Raw genomic sequence first — 22,379 nt, 5'->3', positions numbered from 1 at the left:
CCTCACCTACAAAGATGCACTGGCCCTAGCCAACAGGTAACTAATATTCCCCACCATCCCTGCCATCAGGTAGCTAATATTGATCACCAATCCTGCCATCATTCAGGCATCCGATCAATATCACTTATTTGAATGGGAAGAATATATGTAAATTAGGGGGGATATTCATTTAAAACAAAAATTGCCAAAAATGAAACCAATCTTGTAAATGTATATATTTATATATAGTATAATGTATACATTAATATTATTTACAAAAGCAGAACAAACCCATAACATCATCTAAGTACAGAAACAATAGTAAGAACCCAACTGTAAATGCTTAATTAAAAGACTCCAACATGTAGATCTGTTGAGAGAGATCCTGAATACTGAGCTGTAGCGAATATGTATTTATCCACCACATTCGAAACGCTGCCCACACTGTATATCATCTACTTCAGACCGCTGTAAAGGCAGTGTCGTGTTCATCTCCATGCTAATGCACACGCATCCCAGCCCTGGTATCATTCTGTCTATGCATCACTGCACATCTGGCCCAAACGGAACACGTATATATGTTTCAAATATGTGTGATCCCTATATATATTTTAGTCTCTAATACATTATAGGTAGAAAATATATGTAGAGGTTAATTTCTACAATATATTTTCCACATGTAAAATAAATATATGGATTATATAAAATATGATTGTTTGTTCAGGGGAGCTGATATAAAAAAAGGTGAGTCTGTATATGGATTAAAGACTAAACTATATCCCATATATTTTAAATGCACAAAGAAGGGACACGTTTCAGCACATGAAAAATATAAGGATCACACATCTCTACCATATATTACATATCTATAAATATATGTTCCGTGTGAGGGTAGTCAGTGACACCGCTGATAGGTGCTGAGGGGTTAATGCAGAAAAGGACAGTTTTTCACACTTTTTTCTTTTTTCTTTTGCTGAGGGGAGTTGAAAAAGGTTACTTGAGTTCTGAACACATTTTGTCTGTCTGGATGCCTACCTAACCCCCCACCCCCAACACACACACACATACTTATTATTAAAATAATAGACATTATCCCTGCTCTCTGTACTGATTTAAAAAATGATTTCTTGGTTGGACTTAAGTCATGGCCTCTTGATCTAAGATTAAATCAGATCCCAAATCAAAATCAAATCAAAAAGTGGGGTCTATGTGATCTAATCCCCATGAAATCTAAGAGTGACTTCCCTCGATTTCAATTGCAAAATAATGAGAATGTATGCATGCTGTTCTACAGTCTCTACTGCACGGAATGTACATTTAGATTCATTAGTTTAAAAGGTGTAATACATTCCAATAATGAGCTAACAGAAGTCTTTCTTTGCTAAAATAAATAAATAAAATAAAGGTGTGTCCTGCCTTTGGTTTCATGATGCATTTCATCTGTACCTGCAGATCTCAGGCATTCCTTTTGGCTGATGAACACATTGCTTACATTCTTTTACGGTGTGACAAATTATTTTTTAGCATGTCTATCCTGTGGGGTCACAGGTCTTACTTAGTCTGTTCTTTCACTACCCTGACTACAGCCCATAACAGAATGAGGAGGTCAGAAGACTAATTTGTTCCTCTGCCTCTGGGTCCATCTTGGCTCTTTATTTCACCCCGTGAACCATGACACGTTTGAGTTATTGAGTTTGAGCAGACCAGAACTTAAACACCCCAGCCAAACCCACTACCTGGGAGCAGCTTTCCAATGAGCAGGGGCAAGAAATCTCTGGCAAATTGATACATTTTGAAGAATAGCACAATTCCCCATTCTCCACAAGGTGCCCTTCAAGTGAATTTTCTCAGATCACACCATGTGACACAATTGAAAATCTGATCAATTATGATTTCAACCTGGACAGAGACCAGAGTCCTTGCTCAAATAATGAAAATAATGTCAGTGCTACAGTATATTACAAGTAAAACCCGTTTTTATTTTAGACCTGGTTCTTATATGTATATTGCTGTACTATTGCTGATATAAGGAACTAAAAAACTGTGAAACTAAGGATGCCTGTATTGCACTTCAATTAATAGGACATTATTATTAGTTGTAGTAGTAGTGGTACATTAAAAAAAAAAAAAAAAAAAAAAAAAAAAAAAAAAGATCTGGTGTATAAAATGCTAAATTGCCCAAATCGATACACTCGCTCTTTTCGAGTGAGGTCATCCTAATTACCATAATCCCTTATTGGCTGACGACATTTAGTACAATGAAGAGAAGAGAAAAGAAAAGAAAGGGGAAAAAAAACTGATGCAACACAAAAGCTTGAAGGCTGCCCATGGCCTTATGTATCTGAGGTGTAACTCCCAGTCCATCATTCCCTCCCTCTACTCTTTGCTCTCTCTCCAGCCCATTGCCAGGGCCCGTAGTTTGCTGGGACCGGCAGTACCGCACAGACCAGTCAGACAGCGGCAGGAGGGAGGGGGCAGCAAAAGCCTGCTGCAGTGCGCGCTTGCTCTCGGCTTGAGCTCCTGACATCTCCTCAGCCCAGACCTGTGCACAGACACGGAGGATCCCACCCATGCTCACGGTAAGACACATGTGTGCTTTTTTTTTCTTTTTCTCGGGCAAATGCAAAGTTTGGCGGTAACAAAGCACAGCTGCAAGGCATCCCAGTGTATCTGCAAAAGCCGGGTGGAAATGTCACTGCGGGAGCATCCTTTCATTCATTCGCATTTCCAGTGCCTGGCGTGCACATTGAAGCACACATGCCTAGTCGTGATTCTGATTATTACTGTCATCTGTGTGCATGAAGGACCTATACTGATGTGTTGCTTACAATTGGCAGATGGGTGTGTTTTCTCATGTGGAAAAATGTATGTCAGTATAAACCGCCCGTCTTTTTAGGTAGCGGTCTTGAAATTGAACCACTATGGTCTCAAGTGTACGTGACAGATTTGAGTTTGCGGCGCTGGCCGATCAGGACACATTTGCTCCAGTCCTACAAATGCAGACGATAGACAGGTTGATGGCACGGTCATTTCGTGTGGAATTTGCCGTAGACAGGACGTGAGCTGTATAGTTGAATCCAAATGTGCACATCATCTCGCATCCACTGTAAACTGAACGTTGTTATGGTGGGTTTGGATAGAAAGCGCAACCCGTGGGGCACAGACACGTGTGAGATGTCTAATCTGCCCCTCACTTCTTAAATGCACCATGCCAGCGGGTAGCCGTTAATAGCGCAGATTGGCACGCTTTTTTGTTTAGGGGATCTAAGATTGGCATGATTAGAAAACGTTTCCCCCCCCCCCTCTCTGTGTTAATTCACTGCAGTTTATAATCACAGGCTGGGGAAGGGTCTGAGTCTGGGTCCGCAGTTCTGTATACAATTGTTTCCGTGCTGTAGTCACTCATACATAGTGTTTGCTTATTCGTTAATAATGCTTAGCACTGTAAGAATATCTTATTTGTTCAGTAATGCATATTCAGTTAACAGTGGATGCATCGGCAGGGGAGTATTTCAAACACAGGAGATGCAGCACAGCCTGTTAAGAGTTACTTGGGAGTTTCTTTCTGTTCCGGTGTTGTGACACACCTATTGTGTCATGGCTACAAAGCGCTACATGTGGGGTAGTATTGTGTGTGGATGATCTTTTAGCCTATACTTGTTATTTCCCTTTTTTAAGTGCGTCGTGAGCATTAGGAATGAGTTGCTGCAGTTTCTAACTTGAATGCAGTAATTAAGTCATCCGTTTGTGAATTTTGTGTCGTGGGATTTAACTTTCATTATCATTTTTTGGTTTTTGTTGTTTTAAACATGTAAAACCTGATAAACGTATTATGTAACACCTTACAGACTGACGTTCCCAAAGGGAGGCAGCATAACCTGTCTGAACGGAACTGACAGATCTTCACCTTTCTGTGCTTTTGTGGCTTTACAGGATTAAAAAAGTTTCACAAGGTAACTATTGCTGGTGGCAGGACATATGTTCTTGTCCCAGACGGGATTAGTGTTGAACTTCCTGATCACTTGGGTAAGACTGTTCCTAGTTAAGTATCAGTCTTAGACTTGAACTGAAAGACTTAGGAAGCATGGGAAAAATCAAGCCCTGCCCATTGGTTTCATAGTACTTCCTTCTTTTCTTGATTGATTGCTTTGATACAATACAATACTTATGTGTATCATTGTAGCATAGCACCTTTCAAGTAGAAAAATGAATGTTGTTTTAAATTAAAAATAAATAAACAAACAAACAAATGAGTCTCACACGTCTTTAGTTAAGGTCTGGGTCATAATAACTCAGAACTCAGAAGCAGATGAGCTGGATGCTGGAGTCTGCAGGCAAATCTTTGTATGCGGTTGATTATAGCTGGAGAAAAACTTTGTTGTTGTGGAATTTTGTTTAATAATTGAATTTAACTGGAACAACGGGGAAAAAAACGAGTTACCCACCCACCAACACTTAGCACCAGAGTTTATAATGTGTCCGCCAAATGTGGTTACGTATAGATGTTTGGGAAACACTCTCATCTTGGGTTTTATTGGGTTAGGTAGAGAAGTAACATAGATCAAATGGAGGCTGTGCTTGGAAAGGCACTCTTAGCTATGCAGTCAGGATGTTAATAACAGCACATGTTGTATACCAATTTTGTAGCCCCTTTCCTGATTTTTTTTTTTTTTTTTTGTGGTGTGTTTCTTACTTTTGCATCTATTGGCTTTGCTCTGCCTCCCATGCAGATACACTGCATTGCCAATTCCTCATGGTTCTTAGAAACCTCTCCTTTCTCCCTCACAGGTTTAATAATGTAAAATTACTCAGCCCAACTTTTGCTTAGCTTTGCGTTCCACTGGCTGACTGGTTGAAACCTAAGCATTGTAAATCTTTTAACATACAGCAGCTGTATTTCACTTTGGTTGTTCTGCAGCTTTTGCTCCGTGGGATGCCTGCAGTGAGCAGTCTGGTATTCTGTTGGAGTCACATTGTGGTTATGACGTTTGTGTCCATGTGCAGCATTCTGTATGCTCCTAAATACAAAAAATGTCTCGGCAACTGCGGGCTAACAAAGAAAGATAACCATATAATACTCTGCTTAATGTATAAGATAAAGTGAACCGGTTAAAGATAAGCTAGTAATGTATTAATGCATAAAATGAAAAGATTAAAGTTTAATTCATATTTGACTTTTAAAGATTGGGTATTTAAACATTTGTGAATGATATATTTTCCGATGTATCGTTAGTGGTAGATGGGTTTGTGAATCAACAGGTGAGATTTTTCTTCCTTTGCAAAGGTGTTGTCATGAGCATTGAATTTGAAAAATTCTAGATGAGCTGTCATCCTAACAGACTTGGACCTGACCTTGACCCTTTGTGACTATCGCTCTTGGAAGTGACTTCCTGCTAACAGTGGCAGGCCTTTAAGGTGTTTTTACTGTGGAGTGCTCTCTCTGGTTAGAACAATTCCCTCACAGTTTTCTAAGCACCTGACAGAAAACTCGCGCATCGGCTAAATTCTCTGACCCCATGCTCCGTGAACTTAGTTGTATTGTCCCAACAGTGCCAGCAGGAATCGTGAAAATAATGCGGATTGGGTTCAAGTTTGTAATTTGAGTTTTCCAGGTCGGTCAGAGTTTTGAGTGGGTTTATTTAATCATTTTGTGAAGAGTTTTACAATACACCACAGTTGTTTCGTAATTTGTAAAAAATAAATGTGTACTTTTAAGCTGCTAATGTAGTGGCTGTTGCACTCTGCAGCTGTTATGACATCTCTGCTTTTGAAATGTTAGGCGACTTTTGGTTTTCCGCGTGCGTTAACTTGGTATGAGTTATTCTGTTGAGGGAGAATCTTTCATAAGCAATTGGGTTTCCAGCACCTCTCCTGAAGTCTGTTCTTTGCAAGCGGTGATAAAATTCTTCATTGTTTACCATTATTCATAGAAGTCAGTTTTCATTTACTATGCCTCATGTAACGGCGCCTCGGAGGCCTGATGTGCCAGATTCCGCAAAAATGTGTTTATTCGTTATGAAAAAAATATCATCCTATGAATCCATTAAAATGGAAATTCATGAAGAACAATGAGAATAATATTTTAAAAGATCACCTTTAAAACAATAAAAAATAAATCCCCCCTTAAAAAGACTAACTCGGATATTTCTTGAACTTTCTGTGATACTCTGACAGTCTGCCCATAGTCTTGTTTCAGGGCTGTGCAGAACAGTGGCATAACTTTGTGGTGAGTGACCACCATCCCATATTGGAAAAATATGTGACCCAGTCAGAAATATGTAACCGCCAGGCGGAAATTTAGGTTTAGTTGACCTCCCCCCCTCAAAAAAAGTCACGCTACTCCACTGAAGCACCCAGTGTCCGTGAGACAAGTGGGCTGGACTGCATTTTGCAATAAAAACCAACAACTAGGTAACCAAACAAACGAGTTAGCTTGTAGCATGCGGACCAAAAACAACACTGTTTTTCTCTCTTTGTTCTGCATGTTATTTATCCTTGTTTTCATTGAGAAAATAAACTCTTTGTCTGAACCTGTTTTAACTGGTTAATTGCTTGTACACAGCCACATGTTTATGGTTTGAGGGTAGAATGAGTGCTGGAACACCCTGAAAAACAGGAGCGGAAGAATGAGGATGGAGACTGGAAAAGGATGAGATGGACAATAATGAACAGCCGACTGTAATTTTTCATGTAAGACACATGCAACACTGTAGTGCCTCTAAATCTAGCTCGGTGACACTCTTCTGTCAGCATTATTAATGTTTCCCACTGTGGGGATCAACCTGAATATGGTTCCCGCCGGAAAAAGGTTTCCATTGACTTTGAGAATCCTTAGCAATGTGATGGAAAGGGGGGGTGGAGGAGGCAGCAGCTCAGAGGTCCGCCCCCTCCCCGTTTAAGCGATTGTATTCAAAATTGAGCCAATTTAAAATCATAAATCAAACCCCCTCCCCGAAGGCAGCAGAGAGAAGCGTCTCAAGATCTGCGGCAGCTGGGAAAGGGCACGAGTGCTCTACCTATTAAGTATGGCACGGTGATTAAGCAAGGTTATTGTATGATTTGACGACTGCCAGGTTCCAGTGACAATCAGTTGGCGGATATAAGAGCCTGTGGAAACCGAAATACAGGGAGGATGAGGGAATGGCGGTTGGAGCCAATGACTGCTGTCCAGGAGATAGGTCTTTACAAATCCCACTGACCTGCAGATTGTCTCTCACATCGCAGAGGAAGGTGACCTACTCTGATTAGGCCTGACAGCCTCTCAAACAATATACAGTATCACCTGGTCACTTGGTATTCTCTTGATCTGAAGAAAATGAAATGGCTCAGACGGCACTCTGATTAGATTTCCTCATTTTTTGCCTTCTTTTGATTTGAGCTAGACCTGCAGCGATAAGGGAATTCCGCAGAAGGTATTGGCAGGTTTAAAGAGTGACGGGATGACAAGCTCTGGACAGATTGCGCCAGCGTATCAATTTTAAACACCAAGTTAATCTTCACCTAAGGTCTATCAGAAATGAGATTGGTTCTCTTCTGCTTGTTGTGAGTTTTTCTGCCAGAGCCTGGATTTGGTTGTACAGCGGGGAATGAGCTGTATTCACTCTATATAAACAGTGACAGCTCTACTGTAAATAACCCACTCCTGCCGCTTAGTCCCCATTATAAACACCAGGAGCTCAAACAGAAGACTTAGTGTGACTGATGGATGAGGGAACAAAGAGGAGGGATCAAAGTTCATATGTCTAAATTGTTAGGCACTAAGGATTTTGTGCTTGTGAAAAGAAGGCCTATGCTTTATGCAATACATTGTGAATATCTGTTTTTGTTTTGTTTTGTCACTTCCCTGTCATCACAGATAGTTATTTTAAAATTGTGCATCTTTACTTGTTGCTGTAGTGTATAAGTGCATGTGTCCAGAACAATTATGTCTATAAGCAACACTTAACACTCTCAGATTTAAAACTCACCAAATAATTTCAGGACGTGTCGTATCATAACTTCCTGGATAGCAAAAACACAGTTGAAAGACTTTAAATGCACTGGATTTGTCTTCCCCGCAGCAGCTTGAGTCATTACATTCACTGGTGCTTTAGCGTTTACATCTTACCCAGTAATAATAATAAAATAAGGAATTAAAATGTTTGCTTCAAAATGTACAATTCCCCAAACTCAATTCCTATATGCTGAGCATGAATTATAACTTACCCACAATTCTTACAGCACCATTTCACTGTATGTGTTCTTGGCTTCAATGACCTTGCACAAGGACTGAGGTTGTTTGCCGTAATTGCAAGTAAATTGGATTCACCCCCCCCCCACACACACAGTTGCTTTATTTCAGAGGTATATATATATATATATATATATATGTATATATATATATATATATATATATATATATATATATGCATTCAGACTAAAGATTAAACCTAAAGTATTTTATTTCTATCAAAAAACAATCTGTATGTGACATCAGCATTGCAGAGAGCTGTTTGGTGCTGATTGGGGTTCCCACAAATACATACAGTATACAGTCAAGTTTGCATTGTTATTGCTTTTCCTGCTTTCGGGTTTATATTTTATGTTGGTGTTTTCAAATGCACTGTGTTCACTTTGTGGATTTTAATTTCCGGTCATTATTATAATTGGAATATTGAGTGTAAAATAAGAAATTCTGTGAACATAACCTAGGTCGTTTCCTGTTTGGGTACCTACAGAAGTTAATATTTTGAAAACTTGATACTGCAGGTGACAATTATGTAAATAGTTTTGCCACAATTCTAGAAGAGGAGGTAGACACTTTAATTTATGGGAGTATCCTGTAAAAATGACGTGCACATATTAAAACGGAAAACATGTAATTAACATCAATGGAATGCATATCCGCATATATATATATGTATATATATACACTATTGACAAGCAATAATTATGGTAATACATGTATTTATTTGTGTAGGTGGCACAGTCACCAGGCAGGAGTGTTAGGATTTTATTTCTTTAATCTACTGTTGTTGTAGAGGAGAAGATAATAACTTTACTCTTTACTTTACAAAGTAACACTTCATGTTGTATATGAAAACTATAATTACTATATAGGAGTAATGCTGTGAAACGCTAACTTGGTTGACTTGATAATAATGACTCGAGTTGCTGCGGGGAACACATCCGGTGCTTTTGTAGTTTTTCCACTGTGTCCCCTATCCAGAAACCCTGAAATAGCCATGGTTTAACATCAGCCATTATTTCATTTTGTCCTAAATGCAAGATGTCACTTCCACCTTCCCTTGTTTATCTGCTTCATCTTTGATTCATGCATCATGAATTCTCTGAGGGACTGTCATTTGGTGTCTTATTAACACATGCCAGTATCCATCCAGTTCCACTTACCAGGGTGTTATGGGGCTTGTCGTCCTCCCATCACGTCTTATTGAGCCAGAAAGAAAAACACACGTGCGGCTTGGATTAAGCTGGCCTTGGAGTGTCCTCAGCCCATTTACAACCTGCGTGCATCTGCGAGTCACGCAAATAGTCGCTCAATCATGCTCAGTTACTGCATAATTTGACCGATTCTTTATTTTATTTTATTAATAGCTAAAGTGGAAGTTTGTGTTCAGCTCTTTTCCCTATCTAGTTTTTTTTAATTTTTAAACCATTCACAAATCCTCAGACCCCAAAGGGAATCAGTGAATGTTTGTGTGTACACATCTCCTGAGCAGGCAAAAAACAAATGAACCAACGATATCGCAGATGTTCTTAATCGGCACACCGAGAGCTGAATTGTCTGATTTTCTCCAGTAGGGCCCAGAATGAGAACTCAGAGCAGGAATTTACTGCTTCTTTATTAAACACGCTTCACAGAAAATTGTCAGAAGCACACCAATCATCAGGTTTCTGAATGATCTTGCATCTCTGCCTTTTGTGTGTAGTAGAAAGGCATTCGTGCTCCAAATAATTGAAGGTTTTATGAAAGCCTTGCCGCCTGCCATTTCAAGCAGCCCTAATAATGGCTTAAGATTTCTTTTTGCAGAGCCTCCGTGATAGTTCTGATATTTCTGTTCTCACCAGGGCTGTGAATATAGTAATCTCCCTCCACTGAGTTACCAGAAACTTTACAAAAAAATAAGCAGGTGCTTGCCCTCTTCTGTTTGAATAAAAGGTCATAGGTCATCATGGCTATAACAGCAGTGGTGACCGAGAAGGACTGTTTTCGAGAGAGCATGCATGTATGTGACACGGCAGAGTTTTATTTTTGTTTTCTCCAAGACTGCAGTTGGGTAAAATTCCTTCTGCCGCATCCTCTTTTTGGCTGACATTAAGTGACTCGAGAAGGAAGAAAAACAAAATGTCATTACAGAGTAAGCAGAAAGGGCAAGCAGTTAGTAGTGTAAATATTGAAGAGACAGGTTTTCTGGCCTTGTAGTCCTGGAGGCAGCTAGGTTTCTTTCAGAATCTCCCCCAGTAATAAATGAGAACTGGATGAGTGCAGAAGCATATCTTCGGTTGCAAGATTTGTCAAAGGACTTTAAGACCTCCTAAGGACAATCTGCAGATATTTGAAGGAATTCAGTACAAAAGGAGAGCACTTCAAAAATTAAGAAACAAACCTGTATTCTCCCCGAACCACCCCTAAAGGTAAAGATACCCAGAATTCATAACTTGGTTCTACAGGAAAAATACATCATATGACAGCTCACTCAGAAGAAAGAGCCAGGCCACCTGAGAGACGACGCAGGGGAATTTCTGCAGTGTACATTTGTTCTGTAAAGGCCAACACCTCCCTTACTTCAATCACTAAAGTGAATTCACTTTAAAGCTATGCCAGTGCTTATAAAAGGTAAACATTCAATACAACACTTAGCTTCACAGACTTCATCCTGGAGTTTTCCCTCGCACAGATCCTTTCTGGTGGGAACCGTGTCACTGTGGTTTACAGAATCTGTCAATCCTGAATCTGAATTTAAGAATAGAAATGTCAGTGCTGGCTTCGACTGTGGCACTTTTTTCATCCATTTAGTCCGTTACACGAATCCCAAACGTGTTTCTAAGCTGTTAAGAAAGGGCATATGCACAACAAACCAGACAAAGTGAGCTTGGGGGTAGTATTTTAATCTTGGCCAATTTATGCCCAAGTGTATCTCTTCTGTAATCCCGCTGGGAAACTGCATTCATAGAAGAAGGTGGGTCATAGCTCTCAAAATCCTTGTTGTGCTGCGTTAGAGAATGACATTACCCACAGTTCATTTGGAAAAGCACAGGCAGACTCCAGTATGGCTTAACCTATACCCTGCCCTAGGCACTCAATAACTCTTCCCCATTGAAGATCAGCTGCTTGTTTACCTCCAGGAATCTGACTGGTTATGGTTATGTACAGCTCCTAAATCTCAAGCTACAATGCCTGTGCTCTAAGAAGGATATTAAAGTATGTTGTTTTCCCCGGAGGAGCTCATTTTATATTATATATCATATTATATTAATTTAGGGGCACTTCAGTTGTTTCAAAGTTTGTCAGCAGGGTTACCAAGACCTTTTCTATTTGGATTCTGCTTTAATGGTGTATGCCGGAGGTGTACAGTAATGTGTGAACCCTAGGGCCCACACCTGAACTGTAATCTCCAAAGAATTCATTACGATCAGAGAAGCTGTGGAACATCAGGTGGCTTGCCCACACGGTGTCAGATGTGTGTTCTGAAGGAGCATGCCTTCTTTAAATTGCATTCCTGAAATGCTTACTTTACAAAGAACAGCAACACCCTGTGAGAGATACATTGCTCTTTTTACATATTTAACCTTTTTTTAATTGGTCTTTTTGTTTGTATCCGAGTACACTTCTAAATGCCATGATTTATCTGCACTTCTGGACAGGTGACAGGGAACTGGGGAAATGAAAATTCAGATACAGTCTACAGGCTAATTGGAGTGTGTCTATGTAAAGTGCTGAATACTGACGTTATCAGAACAGGAAAGAGTGTGTGCTTGGCTGCAGTTTGGGATTAATTTCCTGTGCGCAAGTAATTTTTTAGAGAAATACCTGTTAGCTATTCCTTGGTAACATAGTGGAGACAGTGTGTTCTCTCGGTGCAAATAAAAAGCAGTGAAATCCTTATCTGGATAATCTGTATTACCATGAGGCACTTCTTTCTCTTTTCTTCCTTTTTTCTAATCTGCTTTATTGCACTTCCTCTCTTATCTTTGTAACTAATTAACCACAGCTCCAAAAAAGCTGCACAGAAAAGCTACCTGTGGACCAATGACAGAAAAATATTTTTAAATGGCAGTAGGTTTTGTGCCTGTCAGTTACACATAAAGCCAAATTAAGTTTTTGGTATCAATTTGCTTTCCAAGGATATAATTTTCTGTCATCATGTTTTCTGGGTTTCTATAGTTTGGCCATAGTCACATTTACAGATGTTCCTCATAGCTAAGGAGCTCCAGACGTTGTTGGGTAGTCAGTACGAAATGTGCATCAAAGTGCATTGGCCTTGAACATAAATACTTGTCTGGACTTGACTGGTACTTAAGATCATTTATCACAGACTAATGAATCGTGTCTTTGGAATTGTTCACTGTCTTAGTCTTCATTTATGTTGGTGTGTTTATGAATTGACCCAAATTAGCCCTGTGCTGGATATGAGGCTTCCTCTTTTAGGCCTCTGTTTTTCCACAGTCTGGGAATGAAATCAATCAACAGATGAGCTGATGAATCACAGTGTTTGTGCCAGTGGGATTCAGTAAAGCTAATTTGCCAAGAAAGAGATTTCTATTTCTCAGCCTAAAATGGCTTTCTTCAATGCTTCTCAACAGAACTAGAAGAATGTGTAAAAGACCGGGGAAAACAGTCTGTTTCCATGCATGAGTGTCATATGGCCTTTGTATTATGAGATGAGAGCTGCAAGTGCTCTCGAGACACACTGACACATTTGCATTAAGAGGTCTAGAAGAACAGCTGATACGAAGCTGTTAAGCAAACCAAATAAAAAGGAGCAGTGCTTTCTATAATCCCAGTGAGGCTGACCTTGGACCCAACTGACTCCCAAAGCTGCTTGCTTCCCTCTTTACTGGGCACACAGTGTCCCTACTTTTTTTTTTTTTCAGGGGGATCAAAGCTCTTAGGGCAATGTTTTAATTTGGTCACTGAGTCACCAGATGATGTACCCTTCACATCAGGCCATGTTGTGTTGTCTATAGTGGACTGTTTACGTTTTTACCCCTACAGCATTCCCAATATTTACCTTGGAACATTTCAATGTATACTCTTCCCAGTACTGTAGATGTCTTGGGATTTCTATACTGCCAATAGAGTGTGTTCGTGTGAAATCGAGTTTGCTTTTTTGGGGCTGGCCAGTGTTTACTGATAAGCATCTTCCATGCCAAGAGGGAAAAGCTAGTCTTACAGCATCCCAGCATTTGTGACTGAAGCCAGGCCAATGCACTAATCCTGTTGGAATCAGTGCCCATGTCTGTCAGATAGTATTAGCAAACGTTGGATAAATGGTGCAGTAAAGGCACCTTAAGAGAAATACAGTTAATACACAAATTCAAGGCATCTTCTCCAGAGATTTTCAAAACAAAACAAAAAACAAATCCTGCTATGCTATGCTAATTGTATTTAGCCATTATAGCACAGTAGGTTTTTAAAATCTTATGTTCCCTTTATTACCTTCAGCAGCACTATTGGCTGCTATTCCCCGTAAACATGGCAGGAATCCACAGAATATTCAACCATCGTTAATCAAGCTTCAGTCAAACAAGCTTCTTTTTAGAATAGCAGGCACATGGCAATTAAGTGTGTGAAAACCGGTTGAATAATTAGTGCAGCTAAATTACCATCCTGCTAAGAAAAAAGAAATCATTACCAAAGCTGGTCTCTGTTTTTGCCTGACTGATCCACATGGAGATTGGCCAAGAAACAAAGGGGCGGCCCAATACTCAATCTTCTAAAATACGGATTGCTTTTTCACGTTTCAGATTTCATCGTTATCTTAATATTGGTTTACATATTGTAGTAGCAGCTGTGTTTTTTCTGCATTTTGCAAAACAATGTCATTTGACAAAATCTGACACCACTAAACTTGACCAGGCTCACTTGGGTTGCGTCTCCTGAGTTTTCTAAAATATTTGTGCCCATCGATCTTATTTAATGGAGGTGAACAATTGAAACAACATTTGTACCACTGCAGCAATATCCAGTGTTCCCGCTGATCATATTGTCGCTATTGACTTTCTCTCTGTTTGAAAAGTCCCCCAGGATGCGTTTCAGAAAGCAATTAAGGGCTCATGATACTTATACCAGCTGCAGAAAAGGCAGGCTTCCTGATACGGCACAGCAGTAGAAATTAAAAGACAAGAAGAGATAAGTCAACAACAACATAATACTAAAGAAAACTTAATAATAGTAAAGTAAGACTAGCTTCACCAGTCTGTTAATTGTTCCTTCTGGTCATTTGAAACTGTATGTCCCATTCATAAATATTGGAACTAACATATGGTGAACACAGTCTCTGATCATTTTGCTAAGTAGCACCTTAAATGTTGGTGTGTGTGTGTGTGTGTCTCAGAATCAGTTGTAATCTATCTCCATACGCTTGACTTGATTAAACAAGTCAATTTGCCAGATTGAAGCCACTGGCTCGTGTCAAACAATGTTGGTTAAGTTACACAAGTATTGACATTTAAACACCCCGAAAGGGCAACTTGTTTGGCAAATGGTAAGCTTTGTTTTTATGCAGTGCACCTTTCAAATTCGGATACAGTAACACTGTAAAGCATTATTCGGTAATTCAGATGCTGCAGCAAAAACAGAATAAAATAGAGGGTTAATAGAATGTCATTAATCTTTACAAGCAAATCACCGACCTGACCAAAGGGAAGGTTGTGGAGGCCATTGTTAAGTATTAATGGCTCTTGAGATTAGTAGGCTGGCATTAGTAGAACCCATCAAAAGAATGGTCAGTACCTGATACTACACAACTCCAGCTTCTTTCCACATTAACTCAATTAGCCATGGACAGGATACAGATTCGATCCATGCCAGTGAGTACGTGTAATGAAACCTCCATTTCCTTCTTCTCCCTCAAGCAAAACTTTTTTTTGGCGGTAATTAGTTAAAGGTGTTTCCCCCTTTTGTAAGTCTACTGCTTAGGCAATGAATAGCATGAATATATATATATATATATATTTGTTGTTCTGAAATAATAAATACAAAACTTCTGTCAGGATGGTTTTCTTCCGAGTTTAAGATGATTACACTACTGTCTACTTCCAAAGTAGAATTTCCAAGAAGACGGAGATTGTGGACCCCAGCTGTATTTTCCGAGGGCTTACCTCGCTGTGTTTTAAGAGGCCGCAGAGTAAATATGAAAGTCTGCATGATTTCCCTGAATAGACCTTTCTAAGCCTGTCTCACACCTAGTGGACCACCAGTTGATTTTCCTACTTTGTTAGAAAAAGCTTTGGAATAGGGATCACTGTCCCATTAAGGAATTGCCAGTTCATACAGTATAACAGCTTCTTGTGTTAGTGGCATGCAGTGAAATTCATGTAAGTGATATTGTATCCTCGATGTCTTCTCTGTCATGAACAGTGCTGTAATTAAAGATTTACACTGTAGGAGTACGCCGGTTAAGTAACCATACGCATACACACTCGTGGTTATAATTCAGGCCCTGGAGTGGGTAGGAATGTGTTTCTTTAGCTTTAAAAAAAAAACCATTTCAATAGGGTGTGAGGAGAGAATATGTTATCAATGATAAATTATAATGATATATCTTTGTCATTGGCGGGGAGCGCAGAACATTCTGTAGCGTCATTGTCCACTGTGTATTCCCAGAATATGACGGCAATAAGTTGATAACTTAAAAAAAAAAAAATGTGCCCTTAATCAACTTAATTTACACAGTGATTCAGCGGATGGTAAAAGCCTATCATGAGGATTGAACCAAGCTTAAGGAATGTGCTTCCTCCAACCCAGTTTTTCTCTGCCCCCTGTTCAGTTTCTACCTTGTCGGACCAGTTAGACAAAATCATGTAGTGCAAACAAAAGAGATGAAAACTTGGCCCTGCTCCCGATTGTCAAACCCCCGACAACCCCTGGCAAAGCTGACTTTCTGTTGGTTAGAAACAGCAGGTGTCTGTTAGAGAGTAAGCGTCCATCACCTGGCAGGTTTTGGATTTTGCAGTGGTTGGGACAGAGTTTGAATTTAATAAGGTACTGAAATGGCAGTTAAACCCCGAGGGTGTCAAAACTATGGGTTAAGGAGTCTTTCTCTACTAGTAGCACTCCTTCACTGTGCAGGCAGGGTGTCAGGAACTGCATTTCATGTCCTCCAATTTGCAAATCAAAAAGCATGAAAACTGAATAAACTTAACATAAAAGTATGTACATTTTTACTTTGTACAAAATAGCTAAAAAACGAACTAGAATTTCCTTTTATTTTTTAAATGTAATGTGTTAAGTTATATCACGTTTCTTCAGTGTAAACGTATAATACATTTTCATAGGGTTAATGAAAAATGTAAAACACTTAAGAGTGCAACTATTGTTTACTATAGTCTACTGTCATAATAATCAGAAGTTTGTCAAACAGTGTCTTCAGGTGATTCTTTGTGTGAAGGACTACATTACCTGTAATGAAATCACTGTTTAATACCTGCAATGGTATTCTGTTTGATTTTGGTTTTTATTTGAATGCTAGTTAGTTATGTTAGTGTATTTAGTTAGTATAATTTGTGTAACTACCTACTTATTTCAGGAGTAGCTTGTAGCTTTAGCCAACACTGCTCCCAGACATATATGTTCACAAAATATTGTCTATAAATGGTTCTGTGTATACCTCCATTGGATTTCCAGTCACACTTGGCTTATATCGGCTTTCCTCCTCTCTGGGTATAGGAACCTAGATGTATTACAGTGTATTTTGCTAGTATATCCAGTAGGACAGCCTAAAGAGAAATTAATTGAATAGGAGGGCGATCTTGGGAATTATCCCAGTACTGTTGCAGACGTTGTAGATTACATATTAAGCTATTATTGCTGCTGCTGTTCTTAACTTATTTTTTTTATAAATGGAAGAAGCAGGTGCCCAATTTAGTTCTTTCTAACAATGTGCATTTCAAATGAAAGACTCCTTCCCTTTGAGAACCTCTCTGGGACACATTTTTGAGTGTGGTAAACAAAGCATCACCATGTATCTTCTGTGTTGATCCTCCTTCTGTGTGCATTCCTCCTGTGACTGAAACTCAAATGCCTTGCCAGTGCCAGTCCTCCTTGATGGTTTTCCATATTCCATAGCACATGGCTGGGTTTCGTCTGGACTTTTTTTCTCTCTAAACAAACCACCCACCCACCCACTCTTCAATTTATTTTTCCTAGAGCAGTGATTGCAACTTGGGTGGATGAGAATGCATGACCTCACTCTTCCGGCAGCAGAGCTTTTACATTCTGAGCAATTGTCCTGCGATTCTGCACCTTAGGCCGCACCAGGATTCCCAGAGTTCATTTCCAGCATATCGTTTTCGAACAGACTTCTCAAATCCACGACAGAGAACAAGTTTCCATTTAAAGCAGCAGATGCTAGTGTCAACTGTGTGCAAGCTGCAGACTTTTTAGGGTTAGAACTCTGTGCACTCGATGGACCACATAGTAATCTACAGGTTGTCTGTGGAGAGCAATGTCTTAGGGATGTTGTGTGTTTTATTATTATTATTTTAATTTCTCGTGAAAAGTTGAAAAGTAAAAAAAATTGATCATGGTATAACCCATGTGAACTTGAAGAAGAAATGGGAAGAGCATGAGTGAGACACAGTGTTCAGTATTTTTCTGTGTCATTAAAGAAACATGTTTGAAGTGTATCATACTGGAACAACCCATGCCCCGTGGCTCACAGTTAGCATGGATCAGGTTTGACATATTACTTTCAGGTACCACGCCTGTCTATTGTCAAGAATGGGGTTCACACTTGATGAGGAATTCAGGTCCAGCGTAGCCTGCAGGATAACTGGATAGCCAAGTGCTGAAATACAAACCTGATGTCACGCCTTGTGTTCTTAAGAACACGTGGCTGTCAAACCAGTAGAACCCAGCCTTGAATCTATGGATATTAATTTATTTTGGGGGTATTTTCTTTTCTCAGTCACACATTCCCAAATGTAGTCCTACGTGCTTGTAAACAATGCAACTACAAGAGATTACTATGTTTGCTTCCTTTTGTTAGATGAAGTCTGAAAAATATTATTCTGAAGATATTTCAGGTGTTAGGTGACAAATGGCGTTTACACTGTGGTGAAATACTGGTGTGTGTTGTGCTCTGAGGATTTCACTGTTTATATTGACCATTTCTTGCTACTTTTACTGACCACTCTCTCTAAACACAACATGTTGACTTAATTGGTGCATTTTTGTACCTTTTGTTTCAGTTATTCTTCTTCTTTCAAAACAAAAAAGTCCAATATTTCACCATTAATTTCCTCGGGTTTTAACCTCTGGCAATGTGTGTCCATGTCTAGAGAGCAAGGAACTATACTGTAGCTGAGTTGTGCATATCTACAGGGCTTGTCTCTTCATAAATAAGGGGGGGAAGAAGAATTTAATTACAAAGAGCCCTCTCCTGTGTAGTGCTACTCCCATCAGCGACTGCCAAGAAACTGAATGTGATACTGCTCTTTGCAGACCCCGGTGCTGAAACCCAAGCCATGGTGTGTTTAGTGTGTGTATCTGCTTTCTCAATGTGTGTGTCTCCACAGAGAGACTGTGTCATGGCAGTTCAGTATGCTGTGGTGACTAATCAGTGAATGCGTTGTTTTTTCCTCTGACATGGCAGCATGCCTTGTGTTTTAGACAATCCTCAGGCAGGATTAACACGCACATCCAAAGATCCTTTTTCTTTGGGTTCAGTATTGCCAGACCATTCATTCATGCATACAGCCATCCTTCCACCCATTTTCAATAATCACCGTTCCTGGATGTACCCATAGCTAGAATTGATTCTGATGTCCCAGTATGTCAAGTCCTGAATGAAACACCTTGAAAGTGCCACAAAGGACCTAGGATCCACAGCTGGGAAGCACTGTTCGAGGAGAGATTAGTGTAACTGGTATAAATAGCTATATTTTAAAGCCAGGTAGGAATGTCAGTGCCCTAATAGTGAGATAGGACTCCTAGCTTCCAGTGAAGGCAGTTGAGGTACCTGTGGGCTGCAACCCAAAACCTTACAGTAATCAGTCCAGTTTTTATTCACCTATTAGGGGCACAAAAGAATCCCTCGGGACGGAAGTGTGAAATTTAAAGAGTTGACAAATGGGTCAATTCATGGATTAGCTCAATGTTACAGCAGTGTTATTTAACACCACTTGCATTCTAGCCCTCTCCCGCTGACACCCCTAGCTCTGACATACAGTAATTGACAAAGAAAATATAGGCTACTTTCTGTCTGAGAAGCACCCAGCGAGTGGGCATACCTGTTCTCCACTGCCTAAACAGATTGATTCCTGAAGCAAGCATGACGTTAGTGACGGTGGTGTGTCATTGCTATGGAAAATTTCAGGGCGAAGACGTTAATTTCTTTCAATGACACCAGAAGGACAACACCATTCAGGTGAATCACCTTTATAACTGAGGGAAGGTCTCCATATTCGTTTACACAGGGATCTGTAGTTCACTGTTTTGTTTAGATTTTTCTCTCTCTTGCTCTTATCAACTCAATCTGAAGCGGTGGCAGCTGTGAATCAAACCAGTCCCTCTTGGAGTAAAAATGTTCTTGGCTATTAATAAACAGCTGAACCTAAATTATGGCTGATGAAAAGGTTTCGATTTGCTGTTTGTTTGTTTCTTATTATTTTTTATTAGAAATTATTAGACATCTGCTTTCATTGACTCACAATCCGGATTGGCTAAATTCTGCGCTTAGGCTTAAAATATCGATTGGTGTCTCCTTTGAGGCTTTTTACTCTACATAATAATTCAGATTAACTAAGTTGGCTAAACAGTTTATTAGATTAGTTTGGATGCTGTCCTTACTGTGAAGTCATTAGCATCCCTTCAAATACGATAAAGCCACAACCTATTTTCACAACGTAGCTGCACAATTAATTTTAAATTTTTCTTGAACTTGTCTGCAGTTGTTTTTAAAACCTACTAGAATCCTTCAGTTTTCTGTGGTGACTGTATTCTGCTTGCCTCACATGCTTTTATGTGTATTCCAACTGAAGCTCTCTTGTTGTTTCTGCTTGAATTGTTATGTGCTAAATTGAGTTGCTATTCCTGTGAAAATATCCCCTGAATAGATTTCTAACAAGCCTAGTCCCAGGGACCTGAGACAGTGAGGAAATTAGCATCCCTCCCTCCAAACAACCCTACTCCCAAGCAGCCTTAATAATGCTGCTTGCTGTTTGTTTGTTTTTGCTGGAATAGTCAAGTTACAGTAGTCAATAGCCATCCAAGCAAACACCACAACAGGGCTGGAGGCAGAGAAAGCGCATGTGGTTTATGAAAAACAAGTCATTCATGAAATACCTCTCAAACACAAGAGGTAGGCCACACCACTGTGTTTAAGGAATGTGCTGTTGAAACCCAGACAGTAGGCATTTCTCAAGCTGTCAGGAACCCTCGTGTTTGTTTTCTCTTTACCCTGTGTTCCCCTTTGTGTTTAACCTGGAAGTAAAAATAATGGTTATCCAGCTATGAATTGACAGAAATGGATCTATGTACTGGTATGTAGAGCTTTTGCTTTGATATAAGGTTTATAACACCCTGATTTAATATGACTTCACGCTCCTTCCTTGGGCTTCCTTGTCCACCGATCCGCTTGGTGGTGATTACAATGGACAGACTATGTATTCAGTTGGCTAGTTTCAGCTGGGGTTCCTGTAATGAAGATCGGAGTGGAAGGCCAGGATGGTATGGGATCTCGCATCAGGACTAAAATTTACTAGCCAGCTCCTGCAATCAGATCATCAGTTTGCTACATCACTCGGGGAGAAGGCCGAAAGGGAGCTCCTGTCCCCGCAGCTAGGGAGAGAGGGCATTTGTGGTGGCTTGCAAATCTCCAGCTAGTGGGTATTTGTAAAGCAAAACAAGATCTCATAACAAGATCGGTTCCCTATCCCCAGAACAGCAAGACTCTGGCCTGTTCCTCGCAGTTTTGAAGCAGCCAGGGTTTATCCTCTGTCATCACAGCTTCCTGCCTTCCCTGATCTTAGCTGTCTCAGTGGCTCAGCCCCACAGAGAGACAGAGATGCAAGCGAGTGTGCCTGTGTGTGTGCTTGTGTCTCTGTGTGGGTCTCAGCATGTGTTCTTCTGTCTGTGTGCTTGTGTGTCTGTGTTTGATCTAGGTCATTTGCAACTAGGGGGGAGGTCTGATCTTCTGTCCTTCTTGTAGGTGGGGGGCTCTGATGTTCATTTCTTAGACAAACCACAATTATGACAGGACCTTCTGTATTTGCTTGCTGATAATTGGAAACTGACATAATCAGCTCATATCTTTCCATATTTAAATTAAGATAATTGTAGAATATATGATAATAGTGATTATAATGATGATAACGATGATGATTATATGAGAGACAGCTTAGAGTCAGATAAAAATGCCAGAAATGTTTAAGTGTTTTCAGTGTTCCTCAGGATTGTGTGGGATCCATTTATATTGAAATAATTCATCAAAACTGTACATAATCTAAAATATCCTAATTGGTATCAATAGGCCATGAGAACAATACAGAGTAGTAATCCAAACGCTGCAAACCTGAACCAAACCAACCAACGCCTTCAGTCAAAGGCATTAAATCATCTGCATTTTATGTGTTAAGTCAAGAGGCATAAATGTATATAGGAGCCCTTCATGTTATTTGAAGTAGTAGCATGATGATGGTTTACCCCTAAAATATTGCATTTGAAGTTGACCTTGTGAAAGACCTTGGCGTTTCAGGCCACATGGTTGTGCCCAAGATGGCAACAGCATTATTAGGCCTGCAAATCTATGTCCCTGTTGCTAGGTACAATAGAAAAGCTCAGTGTCAGGAAGTGGGTTGCTCTGCACCTACACTACACCCTTTCTGTAGTTATTTACAGTAGCCCTAGCGATGGGAAAACAAGAGGGGGGGAGGGACAAAACTGATAATAATGGCTGAGTTTCATGCATTCGGCCTAGGTGAGAACAAAAAACAAATCAGCAAATCACATTCCAACACTGCCCTGCTCAGTATAGTGCGTTCTTATGAACAAATTTGAATACATTTCTTGTATATTACATCAGTCTTTGCCACATTCAATATTTTATTTCAAATGTATATTCTCTTCCAAAGATAGAAACCAAATAAAAGCCACACCTTTATCGACACTGAATGTTGCCCAAGGCAGCCTTCAGCTTGATGCACACTGTATAATGCAACTTTTTACAAGCCAGAAA

The 22,379-nt window shown here is 39.9% G+C and overlaps 1 protein-coding gene across 1 annotated transcript in view; it reads left to right on the top strand.

The window, feature by feature from the left end:
- The first annotated feature begins 2,340 nt into the window (after positions 1-2,340).
- The window catches only part of LOC136750318 (fatty acyl-CoA reductase 1), a 68,441-nt gene continuing 48,402 nt past the window's right edge, over positions 2,341-22,379 (top strand). The window contains exon 1 of the mRNA XM_066705296.1: positions 2,341-2,558. The gene's annotated coding sequence lies outside the window, so the exon portion shown is untranslated. The remainder of the gene's footprint in view (positions 2,559-22,379) is intronic.

This window comes from Amia ocellicauda, chromosome 5 (assembly GCF_036373705.1).
Source record: "Amia ocellicauda isolate fAmiCal2 chromosome 5, fAmiCal2.hap1, whole genome shotgun sequence".
Classification (NCBI taxonomy): domain Eukaryota; kingdom Metazoa; phylum Chordata; class Actinopteri; order Amiiformes; family Amiidae; genus Amia; species Amia ocellicauda.
This window is presented reverse-complemented; position numbering and strand designations above follow the sequence as displayed.